The sequence below is a fragment of the Carettochelys insculpta genome, chromosome 4 (genome assembly GCF_033958435.1).
Source record: "Carettochelys insculpta isolate YL-2023 chromosome 4, ASM3395843v1, whole genome shotgun sequence".
Classification (NCBI taxonomy): Eukaryota; Metazoa; Chordata; order Testudines; family Carettochelyidae; genus Carettochelys; species Carettochelys insculpta.
In genome coordinates this window covers 16,727,716-16,741,192 of record NC_134140.1, presented here as the reverse complement: position 1 = coordinate 16,741,192, position 13,477 = coordinate 16,727,716, and the positions used below count along the sequence as shown (strand labels likewise).

The following is a 13,477-nucleotide window of genomic DNA, read 5'->3' as shown; positions in this document are numbered from 1 at the left end:
TGGGAAAGGAAAGAATAGCCTGGGGACCTTCCAGTGGGACTGATATCCACTCTGAGCCTGGGGCCAATATTTGTGGGGGCCCAGCTCCATTTCCCCAGAAAGGGCAGGGCCTTGGGTGTAAGAGGCAGGGCCAAGAGCAGGCAGCCGTTGGTGCTGCCCAGAGTACAGCACTGCTTCTCCTCCATTCCACTCTCGCCGTTCCTCAGAAGCCATGGGGAGCAGCAGAGTGGCATTTCCAAGGTGCCCAGAACTCCTGGCTACTGCTGCTGCTACTACGGCAGAGGTGGTGGCCAGGAGCTCTGGGCCCCTTTGAAACACAGGGCCTGGGTGCAGCTGCCTCCCTCGTCACCCCCATCAGCAGTCCTGGCACCGTCCACCAGCTCTGCTGCTAATATTTATTTGTCTTCTGCTCCCCTCTGGTGTAGTTCGCTCACTAATGGAAAAAGTGTAACTGCTGCACCTGAAACACATTCTTTGGCAAGTAAATGGGTCAGGTTCATTTTCAATAATATTGGTGGACCTCAAACTTTGAGGTGTTGAGCCTCTGAAATTCCTCAGACCCTTATAGTTTCTATTGATGTGAATGTAAAAGCTCCCAATGACTTCAATGGGGACTAAGGTAACCCCTTATTAAGTAAGGCTTTTTCCTCCCCAAAGAATATGGGGCCAGGCCCTCACCTAGCATAAGTTAGCTGTGTTCCATTGAGGTCCTGGGTGATTTACACCAGTTGAGAATGTGGCCTTTGATAATTGCGTGCATCCTTCCCCTGCCCTGCCTTCACTTCTCTCCACAGATGCACAAAGTCCAGGTCAGAAATGTGTGCGTCTCTCTTCCCCACTTTGGCCCGGCTCTTCTTTGTTCAATGGAAGTTCCATGATATATTGCAACAATACGTCTCACATGCCAGAACAAGGAGAATGCCACCGTTATGTAGGTAGGGAAATAGATGTGATGCACTGAAGAGATATTGTTTTTTCCATTAACACAGCCAAATGTTACACTTAGCTTCTCGTGTCAGGAGGGTGTGGTGGTGAGAGAGGATGTAGACTGTGAAACTGCATCCCCATGGAGAAAAGACAGATGGACCCCAGCTGGCGGATATCACACACATTTTCTTTTCTGTTAGATATCACAGATCTGACGAAGAGAGAATAACAAGGGTTTATATAATGCAGAGGCACCCATCTGCCTGTAAAAGAAATAGTGTGTTGAATACTTGCCTCCGTTAAATGAAAATTAACTCTGATGGACCCATAAAACTAGACTGTACCTGTTTAAAGTACATATTTGATTACACACTGTGCAAATTTATTGACATGCTGTGTCTTTTATTAGACTCATCTCATTTAATAAAATGCCCTATATCAGATTCATGTTGATAGCAAGGGAAAGTAAAATGGAGTTCCAGTTGAATGTTCACCCGCTTGCTTCAATCTCTGGCAAGTTTTATAGTCAGGCCTGTCCAAATCTGCACTCTGCTTGAAATTAAAATGTGTACCAAATGTAGAAATTATGTGCCAAGCGAGAATTATGTGCCAAGAGAGGTGTAATCAAGTGGTTAGAAAAAAGAATGGTAGTAGAGAGTTCCAGTTTCTGCCACTGATTTCTGACCTCAGGTCAGTCACTTACTTTATCTGTGTTTTCTTTTAACCTCTGCACTTTCCACCTCATAAGGTGCTAGGAAGCTCATTAACTGCTTGCCTTTTCTAAAAGTCATGTTGTGATCCTTAATAAAAGTGCAAGACATCCATAATAATGGGAGGGAATGCCCAGTTTAGTCATCTAATACCACACAAGCTGCTATCTGGTAGTTCTGCCAACACAGAGAACAAAACAAAAGGTGGCATAAGTCAGGTGCCTCGTACAAACAAAGGGTCTCATTTTGCACTGATTTTAGTGGCACAGCAGAGGATGGAAGTCCTGCAGAGTTTGGCCTGACATCTGTTTAGATTCCCTTAGAAACACTGTCATCCAAGGGAGCCCAACTTGGTCTTAATTACATTCAGAGGCAATGGATGAAAGCGAGACAGTGTAATGTAAAGTGGCCCCTACCCTCATATCCTCTTTTATCATTTTTATCTGTGCCTGCTGCATGTTACACTGTTAATCGGCATTACCTATTGGTTGAGTGGATGCAAATTAGACCAGCTGAGTATAAGGGAGTCTGCTGACGTGAGGGAGTTTAAACCATCTTACAGTACACCACATGCATCTGACAAAGAGGGTTTTTGCCCACGAAAGCTTATGCTCCAATATATCTGTTAATCTATATGGTGCCACAGGACTTCTTGTTGTTTTTGCATATACAGACTGATATGGCTACCCCTCTGACACTCTCCCACCTTTGACATTACGTCTGAATTTGGTCCATTGTTTTAAAACCCATTAAATCTACCTATAATTTGTGAGCATGTGTCTGATGCACATTTCATTGGATTCTATCATGAGAGAGTCGCAGAACCTGTCTTCAAAGGATTTAGACTCTGCCATATACATGGGACCATAAGTTTGTCATAAAAGATGACACCAGTAAGACCTGTATTGCATCTTCAGCAATAGCTACTACCTGTTCCTTCAGAGCAAATTGAAAGCTTCCCATAATGCACTGAGTGTCATCACGATTTGGGATGACCACTTTTGGGGTGCTAAAATAGACAGAACTAATTGTACTGGAATAGGAGGCTTGAATTGGGCAAAGCAGTGGCCACTTTTGAGAAAATTTGCCCGTAGCAACTTGCATGCGGGAGGCAAAACGCTTTCTAATTGTTTGTTCTAAACTGTTAAAATAAGTTTTCAAAACATTCATCATAGTTCCAGCAGTACAGTATATTACATTATCATTAAGGTTTATCAGCACAGATGCAAAAATAAAAAAATACCCTCTCTAGGTAATCATCTCCTGATATATATTGTCTGGGTAGCTTTGTGACTGTGATAAGTTATTGTGTGTCTTGATTTTCACTTTTGTTTGTTTAGAGTCTATTTATTTTACTGCCCCCATCACCATACAGTGTGTGAGTGCCTTAGGTATACATACATACATTTCTTTCCTTTGCTGAGATGTCCTCCTTGTGTCTTCAGGGTTTCATGGTTTCACCTCATTTCTCTCATCCTGGAAATACGAATACTTTATCAGATGAATCTCATTCTTCTTCCAAGTCATCATGCATCGGATATAATTTTCCCCATGATATTTCATGCAAAAATCAAGGAAGAACTGCTTCCCCCTCATATAGTGAATATATTTTCATGGCAGACAGGGTTTTCATCATTCTGTTAACGAGCGAGACACACAAGCAGAAATTAGATTGGAAATGTGTCTTTTGGGGAAATTGCTTCCTGTGTCCTTTTAATTTTGTTTTGAGTGCTGCCATTGTGCTTCTTGGACTCAGCCTAGTGACCCTACAATCATTACTTTCCTATTTTCATCCAATAAAGATGGTAGAAGTTATAGCATTGCCAGCTAATACAATATATTCAGAACTTTGGGGACATTCTTTTTCTGTGGACATTTTCATTGTTTTCCCATTCAGGTTTCAAGGGCCTTTGGCTTATCTGCCCTTTTCCCTCTTACTCTTGTTTCCCTGGTTTGATTTAGAATTAAAAGGTTCTGGGAAAGGAAAGGGCATAAAAAGGCCACATCTATAATGCCTCTTAATACATGGAGGGGTTTCCCAGCAACATGCATGCGAGGGAAGATTTCCTGTTTTGTTTCTTTAGACACCTTTCATGCATCATGACATACTAATTTTAAATACCAACAGTGCACAGCCAAACCATGTATTGGTTTTATTCAGAGAGGACAAATGGAAAAAACTGAAATGATCTTTAATTATATATAATTGTCCTGGTAAATTTGGCATAAAAAACCCAAGGCTGAATCAGGGTATGTTTTCGAACAATCACGCAGATCCATGTGAGATCTTCACTGTGCTTGAGAGTGAGGCTAGTTTAAAATCAGTTGGTCTGAAAAAAACACCAATTTTCACTTCACTAGGTACCCAAACCAAGCACTCTTCAAAGCATGCTAACTAGGATGAAAAGACAAACAACCGTGACTGGTCTGGCAGGCCTCATCCTGCATCATCAGGTTTGTGCTGTTAATCTCAATGGGAACAGGGCTGAGGCCTAAGGATCTGCTTTTTCAGACTGCCTTAATTAAGACTCACATTTTGCACCTGCAGTTTTATGGCAGCAAAAAGGTGGCTTTTTAGAAATTTGTCCCTGAGACTTTTGTGTTTTGCCCCAGTGTCTTAACTTCAGCAGATATACAACCCTTGCCATGAAAAAAAAAAAACGAGCAAAGAATTCAGAAAACTTTTTCTGAACACGTGAACACATTGAGAAAACAAACAAACAAACAAACAAAAGTTGTTCATGCAGTTCCCATACATTCTGTGCACCTATACATTCATCATTTCTCTCTCCTTCAATTCATTTTCAATAGCGAGGATAAAAAAGTTTGCAGTAGAGATGTGAAATCCAGGAAAATTTGATCTGGTTTTCACAGAATGAAAAATGTACCAGAGCTCACTGTGAAGAGTACGTTCCTGGTATTCAGCCTTCGTTTTACACCATTATTCCTAGTTTGACCACTTGTGCCACACTCAACAATTCTTTTGTAGAGTTTACACCTGCCCAACATGTGTGGACAATTATTTCTTGGAGTGTGCTTAGCTCAGCTGTGCTGTACCAGTCTGAATCTGATCTCACAATGGTATAAATGAGGAGTTACACCAGTGAAGCCAAGGCACCTCAGTCTGCATGCTGGAGGAAGTGATGGCCAACAGCACCGCATCACCTGTTGAGGTGTCCTCGCCTGAGACTATTTCCAGCAGTGGCTGATCATTGCTGACTGGTCCAGGGGTAGCATGCAAAGATATCGTGTTTCACTGCAACCTTACACACCTTAGCTGATCTTCTGCTCCTTAATCAACATTGAGAGCATCCATCATTGTGAGAAATGGATCTGAAATATTTAGTTAAATGAAACAATCCATTTTCTCACTGGGAGTGTAATGCATTTTTGGGCACTCTGGCCAAAGGCACCTCCACTTACACCACTCCTTAACATCCTCGATGGCCCTTGTTTCAGCAGCTGGCTGAAGTTCAGGAGTTGTCATTCCCATTTAATTAACCTCCTTAAGTTCTCCTTTGCTGTAGTGCCTACAAAATGCTAGCCAGAGGTTAGACAGCTGGTATGCTCATACGGACCTGTCGCATCTCAGTGTTTCCTTGTACCGCTCCCTTTTTTTCCTGTCTTATATACAAAGCTCTTTGGGTCCAGGAGTCAGGGACTGTCTTCTAGCCCTCTGTACAGTACAATGCCTGGGACAATAAGGTCCTGATCCATGAGCAGGTCTCCACAGAAATCATTTGGAGTCAGGCATTTAAATACCTTCAGGGACCTGGACTTATGGTTATTGGGCTCAGCACAGAGGTAACTGGGTGATAGAACCTTCTGCCTTTAAACTGTTTGACTCTGTGGACATATACACTATGGGAGGAAAGATGGTCTTGTGGTTAAGGATGAGAATAGGGAGGCAGGTGATCTGCATTCAGTTGCTAGCTTTACCACAGGTTTTCTCTGTGACCTTGGGCAAGTTCTGTGTGCCTTTGTTCTGCATCCATAAGCTGGTGCTAATAATCCTTCTTTAGTTTAGTTTGCAAGGAATTGGAGCTTATTATGTATATGTAGGTGCAGGCCACCAACAGGGAGGTGACTGCCCCAGGACCTGGTGATCCAAAACGGCCTGGGCTCCCATCTACTGCTGCCACTACTGCAGCAGTGGCAGCAGCTGGAGCTCCAAGCCCTTTAAATTACTGACAGAGATGCATGTGGTACGCTCCAGGCAGCACTGACAGCTGCCTGGGGGAGGCTAGCCTCAGCCCTGCCCCTTCTGCCTGAGACCCCACCCCTTTCTGGGGTGTGGAGCTAGCCCCTCCCCAGCCTTGCCCAGGAGCCTGGTGAGTCTGTCAGGCCAACTGGGTAAGTGCTAGTATAAAGGTGTCCAAGCTCCATTGGGCTCTGCAGACATTAGGGCAGGAAAATCCCTGGCTTTTATTGGTGGCCTCCTGGCTGAAGGGAAGTGATGACACGCCAGACTGGAGTGATGGTCCCGGGGTCAGGGAAAGCTGATTAAGTATCAGATGGTACCCTGATAAAAATAACGTTTGAAGGCTCCTCCTGAGGAAACATTCAGCTTCCTTGAATGGAATTTTTTCAATCCAGGCACCTTCCTCCTGGCGGGACAACAATAAAACGATCAGTGCATGACTTTAGCCATATGCAGCACAATGAGGAACTGTGCTGCATTTACTTATCTGAAGGCATTTATGTACTGCCAAGCATGGAAAGCTCATCTGAAATGCTGAAAAGATTTCAAACCAGGCTGCAGATCGCTGCAGAGTTCACAGCCCCATTTGCTTACCCAGGTGCTTCTAACCATAAGATAACAAGCAGAGCACTGGTGACTAGACATTTCTCTAACTGTGCACCCTACTCATTGTCATTACAGGTTGAACTGCTTTTGTCCAGAAACATCTGTCATCTGGAGTAATTTTAGTTAGCTGGATGACCACTTATCATTGGATGTGGCCAAGTTTCCCATGGTCCCATAGTTCATTTACAGCCACCAGTCCTGGATTGCAGTGTTCTGTGTTATTATTTAAGTCTAATTTACCCCTAAATGTCTTCTAAGAGACCAGTATGTGGAGGAAGTTCTGGTAATGCTGCAAGATGATATTGACCTCTCACGTTTGAACTCTCACATTTGGCACCAGTCAGGTCTTGAGAGTGCCAGATGAGAGAGGTTCAACCTGTACTGAAATAGGACCCGGGACTCTCATGGCCCATAGCAAAGAGATCTAGCAAATGAGATGATGAGCAGTTATTATCCTCTGGCTCAAACAGAAGGAGGCAGTTGGAAGTCTCTTTTTGGAATAGCTTACCAAGCTCTCCAGCTTGGTGAAATAATAATATCTCAGAGCTTCCTTATGTAAGTCATTGGTCAATGTGTGTGAGCCCTCACTATGTGCCTAGTCCACAAGTAACAGGAGGTTGTTACGCTTTTAGCTACTTAACATGGAAGTAGAAGGTCATTCCTTTAACTCTAGAGGTCACTGGTTCACACCTTGGTATTGGCTAAGACAGCTGTGCACGCTGAACCTCTCTGGTCTGGTAACATCCATGAGCTGGCAAGGCCATTGAGGATGCTGGACTACAGAGACCCTGGCTCAGAGATTCTCAGTGACTGGGAGTGGGGTTCAGGCTGGGAGTCTAGCCATGGCCATGAGCAGAGCTCTTCTGGCAGCTGGGAAACTGATCAGGGCTGGAAGTGAAGCTGGGCCAGCAGTCAAGAGAGGAGCCAATGTGGTGGCCAGCATCTGGGAGCCCAGCCCGGACTGGGAGCAGAGCCAGTCTGGTAGCTGAAGTGGGGGGCAGTGGCCAGGACAGGGGCTGGCCTGGCAGCTGGGAGCCCTTTGAGGGCCAGGAGCAGAGCTGGTCTGGCAGCCGCAGGGCCCATAGCCAGGAGTGAAGCTGGGCTGGGAACAGAGCTGGACTGTGAGGCTGGTGGCAGGGAATGCTGGAATCGACCTCCCCTGGTTAGGCAAACTCCCTTGTTTGGCATCAGTCAGGTCCTGGGGGTGCTGGACCATAGAGGTCCAACCTTTATCATTTTTGCGCCTGCTATGGCTGATTCCTATGCCTACACAGCCAGGATTTGCCACCTGTAAACTCTCGAGTTCCAGCATGGTGCATAACATACATTAGCTGTGTATAAAGAGAGTGGGAAATCACCTTCCAAGCTTGGGATGTCTCTGGTGCTCTAGACAGGATTTGCAAGCACTTGTGGAATGAGACTAATCATTGCATTGGGAAGTGTGGGAAGTGAGGGGAGAGGCTGCTGGGCAGAGGGGAGGACTGGATCAGAAATATGGTATGACATGGCTGATAGACACATCCACACTGCTCTGCCAATGCTCCCTTGGCACCATGCCTTTGGATAAGAGCCTTTTAATCTACTGCTGCTTGCCTGCGATATGCTTCTGTCTGGTTTTTCATGGCCACAGCAAACCTTTCTACTGCACTAATCTCATTTCACAGCTGCACTCCTTAAAACAGCACCAGTAAAATTGTTCTGTGGTTTCTGTTGGAATGACGATAACTGCATCACTGGATGGTTTTGCCAGCCGGATAAGTGTCCCTGACTTTATTTCAGCAGATATGAAGATATTTGGCATGTTATGGGAGCATGCCAGGAATATTCTATTCAGGTACCTCTTGTAAAAGGAAATGAAAGTCCCAGTGAGGACACTGAATGAGGCATTTCCTTCTTCTGGAGAGCTGCGTTTTTACCAAAGGAGTCTGGAATAATCTAAAGGTAGTTGCAGGGCCTCATACTTTGCAGCACTCTACCAAGCTGTGTGGTGCCAGGCCCTGTGCCCTATAGTACCCACCATGTTGTTCTGTCACGGGGCTCTTTCCCTGGCAGTGATCCATGTGGCTGTTCTCTGTCACAGGCCTTGCTCCCTGCAGTATTTCACCAGGCTGGTCAGGGCCAGACCTCAACCTCTTCATTGTCCAAACTGCCCTTCTCCTCCCAAACCCCAGCTGCTCTGCAGGCAGGAAATGATCTCTTTGAACTGGGAGAAGGGGTCAAAGATGGAAAATCTGCAAAATTTGGGACTCCTGGGTGGGTCCATGAAGTGCTTCCCAGATGAGATACGAAAGCTCCCTGAGATACAGAGCCATGTGAGGAGACGAGCTACAGCACCTTGCTTGCTGCACTGCAGAGAGAAGGGAAATGTTGGTATAGACCACACGGCAAGCCCCAGTGCATCTTTAGTGTCCATGTGGCATGGACAAGACATCTCTTTTAAGGCCTCAAGCGGGCAGACCCATCCTTCTGCAATGGCCAGATTTTGTCTAGGCCTAGCAGATGTTTTCTGTGACAGGGATTGGTGTAAGAACCATAATAATAGTGGACTAGAAAAGACAAGACTGCTTCTCCCTGAACCTGTACCACTCTACTCCCTCCTCAGCAGACTGGGACAACAAAAGTCCCTACCCTTGTGGGTAGCTCTGGCCTAGCTCCCAGGGGAGAGAGACAGTAAAGAGTAGATAGTGCCACAGAAGAAGACGGATGAGCAGAGCCAGGGGAGTGTGTATAAAGGGGTGCTACTGGGTACACACTCAGTGCTGGGAAGGAACACAGCTCAGGAAACACAAACTCTCTAGGAACTGTACTTCTTGGGGTAAGTGCCAACCCTGTGGTTTTGCTAACATCACTGGCAGTGTAGCCCATAACTGATGCTCTAAGGCCAAGGTATTCAATTTAGCTAGAGCAGAAGGCTAAAAGGCCAAGTCAGCACAGCCGTGGTACCAGGGAGTCTAGGTAATTCCTAACCTGATGTTAGACTGTCCCCTCCGGGAGGGACGGAGCTCAAAAGCAAACTCCAAGGAAAAGAATGCAAGTCCAAAGCAACCCATGTGTTTCCAGTTTAAATCAACAGTATCTTACAGCTTTTGACCAAACCAAAAAGAAGAACAAACAAAGAACAAGGTCAAATCTCTGTCCCAGAGGAGAATGAAAAGACTCTTTGCATCAGCTCCTAGACGTGGGAATAAAACAGCCCTTGCTGGCCCTTCAGTAGCATCAGTAAAAATAATTAGGTTCTAAAGCCTGGTGCCAGAGGTCATGCCATTGATGCTCAGAGAGGAGGGCAGGAGTCATCTTGTTCTCCCCACTGTTTGTTTGACAGCCATGCAGTTAATAAAGACTTCCAGTGACTGTAGATGCTATTGCCTCATGCACAACTGGCAAATATAATGAGCGGGATTTTCAGCATTAGGCAAGTTAGGGGAATGAATCGATGCTGTCATTTCTCTTTAGGTGCGCACACTGAAATAGTCTACTTCAAAGCCTTCAAAGGGCTGCATCTGGGATGTGGTACCAAGTCTCAAGTAGCGAGTGATGAACTGGACAGGAAGCTTAGGTACTAGGAAGAGCTCGGAGGCCTCGGTTATTGTAAATGGTGCTGCTTTTGCAGAGCTAGCAGCCCTGTTGCTCCAGCAACTCAAAGCGAAAATGTTTTCTAACTGCTTCTCAAGCTATTGTTGAGGCGAAAAAAGCACCCAACTTTTGCTGTGATGGGTGAAGAAAAAACAATGCTCTTGCTCAGCTCAACTCATCATGGGTCTGCCTTGCCTTTGTTTCCCTCCAGGAAAGAGCTCCAAGCACCATTGAGCAGACCACCAATGGGTTCTCCCAACCCCAAGTACTGAGAGACATGAAAGGATGTGTAAGTAAATACTGTGAGAGCAGCTAAAATTAGCTTAGTACCGTTCATACTGGTTTGGCCAAGGTAGGCACCAAGGCTATCGAGTCACCGGCCAGAACATCTGCTATGGTTGTCCGGGGGCTTGGTTAGAGTCTTGGCTGTGACAATATAGCATGCATAAACAGGGATTGTAGCTCTTCACTGGAGGGCACCCACTCACTTGTTTTGTCATCTCATGCTAGTTGCAGAGCTAACAGTAGCGAGAACTCACAAAAAATAGTACAGAGGGGAAAAGATTTGTTTTATTAGCAGGCTTACTCGTCCATCCTGAGGTAGCGCATGCACAGCCAGTCATCATCAACCAGAAGGGCTACGTTTTAAAATTGGTCTGCTTCCTCGAGTTTGACAGCCTACTTTTGGTGAATTAACAGCCATACGTAGATGATCTAGTCTTGGGAATGCTAGAGACCCAAATCTTGCAATCTTTCAATGTTCAGAAGGGCATAAAGAGAGATTTCTGTCTCTGGTGCAATTTATGAGGTGGTAAAATGGAACTGAGTATTTGACAGCGACCATTAGAAACTTCAGAGTGGCTCAGCTTTTCTCAGTCCTTTCAAGCAACAGGAATCAGGAATATGTGCAGGGTGGAGGATGGTGTTGGAGGGCAGGTGTGTCATGACACAAACCCTCCCTCATTTCTCATAGGAAATGGGCCTGTGAAGATTACTGCTAACATAGATCAGAGCAGCCCTGAGGTTTCTGTGACTCAGATGTCCCCCACTCCTTGTCGTCTTGCTTGGAGCACAGCTTAGCTGCACCTGAGGATCTAGCCCTTTGGGGGTCAAGTTCAGACATGGTTTAAAAGGGTGCAAAAGCACTGATCAATGCGTGCGCACACACACACAGAGCGAGTGGAAGACAGATGGCTGAAGAATTCAGTGGGAGGGAGGCTTGAGAGAGAGACAGATGGATGAAGATGTACATTTGCTGTTATTTCATTTTTGTAAAAACTGTAATGTTTGTTTCTCTTTTCAAGTTCACCCACATGGTACCAAGCCAGTAACTCCATTATCCAGTAGCTGGCGTCATCCATAATTATCAGAAAGCTTCCACCACTGCACGGCATAGGATCTCTGTTTTTCACCACCTGCAGCAGCTGGATCTGAATCTGTAACCTCCCCAGCTGTATTCAGTTCCAACCAAAACAATAAAACTAATCCCATAGTTACAAAGTCCTTCAACTGCCTGAGAATGAAATATCTACATCCTTTAATGTGTGCTAGTTCCTTATTTCATTGTGTTTGCCTAGAAGTTACTCCTGTTCTCTCCATTTAATTTTTACTACAGCTTTAGCCTTACCTCACCCCACTCCAGTAATACTGTAAAAGCATTGACCGTTTCCATGAATTCACCTGTTCTTGGAGAGTGCAGCATGGTGGGAGTATGTTTTGCCTTTATTGCATGAATATTTAGCACAATTTGCTCTTATGTTTTCACCAAGCCAGAAACGCTCAGTCTTGAGTTATTCAAATGTATACCAAGCTAAAGGAAAGACTGTGCAGTCCCACCCAGGACAAATGCCACACAATTACTGCTCTGAAAATAGGCTCCAGCGTGGTGATATGAATATGATAAAAGTTCAGTCAGCCGGGTCAACATTACCACTGGCTGGTATTAGAGCTGGGGCAAACAATGAAAACTTCCAAACAAAATCCATTTGATACAGTACTGAGCTCACCATCACATCGTCATGATATCTGAGTGCCTAGGGATTAATAGCCACATTTCAAGGGGGGGGAAAACTGGGGTGTGAAGTTTTTTGGCCAAGGTCTCATCATGCTATGTCTTGCCTAGGAAGAGTGACTGCATTTAGGTTGGTCTCTTTAACTAACATGAGCTAGTTTAACCCAGGCTAAACTTGACCTTTTCCCTTTTGAAGATGCAATGTAAAATCTTGTTGCAGTATTACTACTCAAATTGCAGGGTCCTGCTAATCTGGGAATGAATAGCTAAAACTGATCTAAAAGCGTTACCCTTCAGCTGCCCTAGGAAGAAGGACAATTTTATGTCAGGATTAGTTACTGAATGTTAGAATCAGCAGCTGCTTGGGAGTACTGGGTGCGCAGCTGAGGAGAACATTGTGAGCATGTTATAGCTTGCCTATCAACTGTGTGGGAGGTGGAGATGCATGAGAGGAGAAGGTGGAAGGGGTAGGTCTAGGCATATAACAAACAAGTGTAGTACCCAGAGGCACAGAGACCTTATCTGGGGTGAGTGAAGTCTCTGCTTCTGGGTACTACACAAGCAAGATCAAGCAGCCACACGAGATGATTTTCAGCCCAGCCCATCACCACTAATCAGAGATAAAAAGAAAAGGACAGTGGTTATTGGGCTCCTTCTGCAGTCCTTCAGTGCCTGCTAGTCCCACTGAAAGCCTAGGGAGTTGTACTACAGAAGGGCCAGGAGGTTAAGGGCTCTCTATTCAGGTCCCACTTCAGCAAACACTTAAGCACATGCTTAAGTTAAGCCAGTGGGATTTAAAGCATGAGTTTAAATGCTTTGCTGAACTGGGACCTCAAATCTGTTTGTAGGCCCCTCTGTATGTAGGAGCCTGTAGCTGTTGCTGTGTGTGGCAACTGGGCTTTAGAGACTACAACTCCCATGAGGCTTTGGGAAAGAAGGGGGCTTTTTTTTTTTTTTTGGCAGGGCTGTAATAGAGAAGATGGTGGTCTCCTGTGGTTGGACAGAGAATGCAATTTGAACAGACTGCTTCCAGGCAGGGGTGAAGTTTTCTCCCAGCCAGGAATTGCATTGGAGAGATGCAGCCTGCTTATGAGAGAACTTTCAGGAAAGGAACTTGATCTGTGTGGGTTACGTGCTGCAGAGGCCAGCTCCAGGTCAAAGGCCCTGTTCAAGGGGTTGCTTTGGCTGGATTGGCACACAGAACCCTGACCAAGCTGTCTGCAAGCAATTGAAAAACAGATGCATGCCACTGCAAGCAAGTAACCAGAACTTTGATAATTAAAAAGGGTACACTCTTGGGTGGGAGAATTGAGGCCAGTGTACCTGCCAGTTATTTGTGTGTATATTGTTAATTGATTTCATTCATGTTTAGTCTGTCACCCTCTCTCCTTAAGTTGTTAAGTAAAGGTGTGTGTTCATGCTTAGGTGGTCTATTAGACATCTGCTATT

At 45.3% G+C, this 13,477-nt stretch overlaps 1 long non-coding RNA gene across 1 annotated transcript in view; it reads left to right on the top strand.

Annotated features, from left to right (window-relative positions):
• The window catches only part of LOC142011955 (uncharacterized), a 28,347-nt gene extending 16,797 nt beyond the window's left edge, over window positions 1-11,550 (top strand). The window contains exons 2-3 of the long non-coding RNA XR_012645226.1: window positions 10,229-10,306; window positions 11,322-11,550. This is a non-coding gene — a long non-coding RNA (uncharacterized LOC142011955). The remainder of the gene's footprint in view (window positions 1-10,228; window positions 10,307-11,321) is intronic.
• Window positions 11,551-13,477: the final 1,927 nt, after the last annotated feature.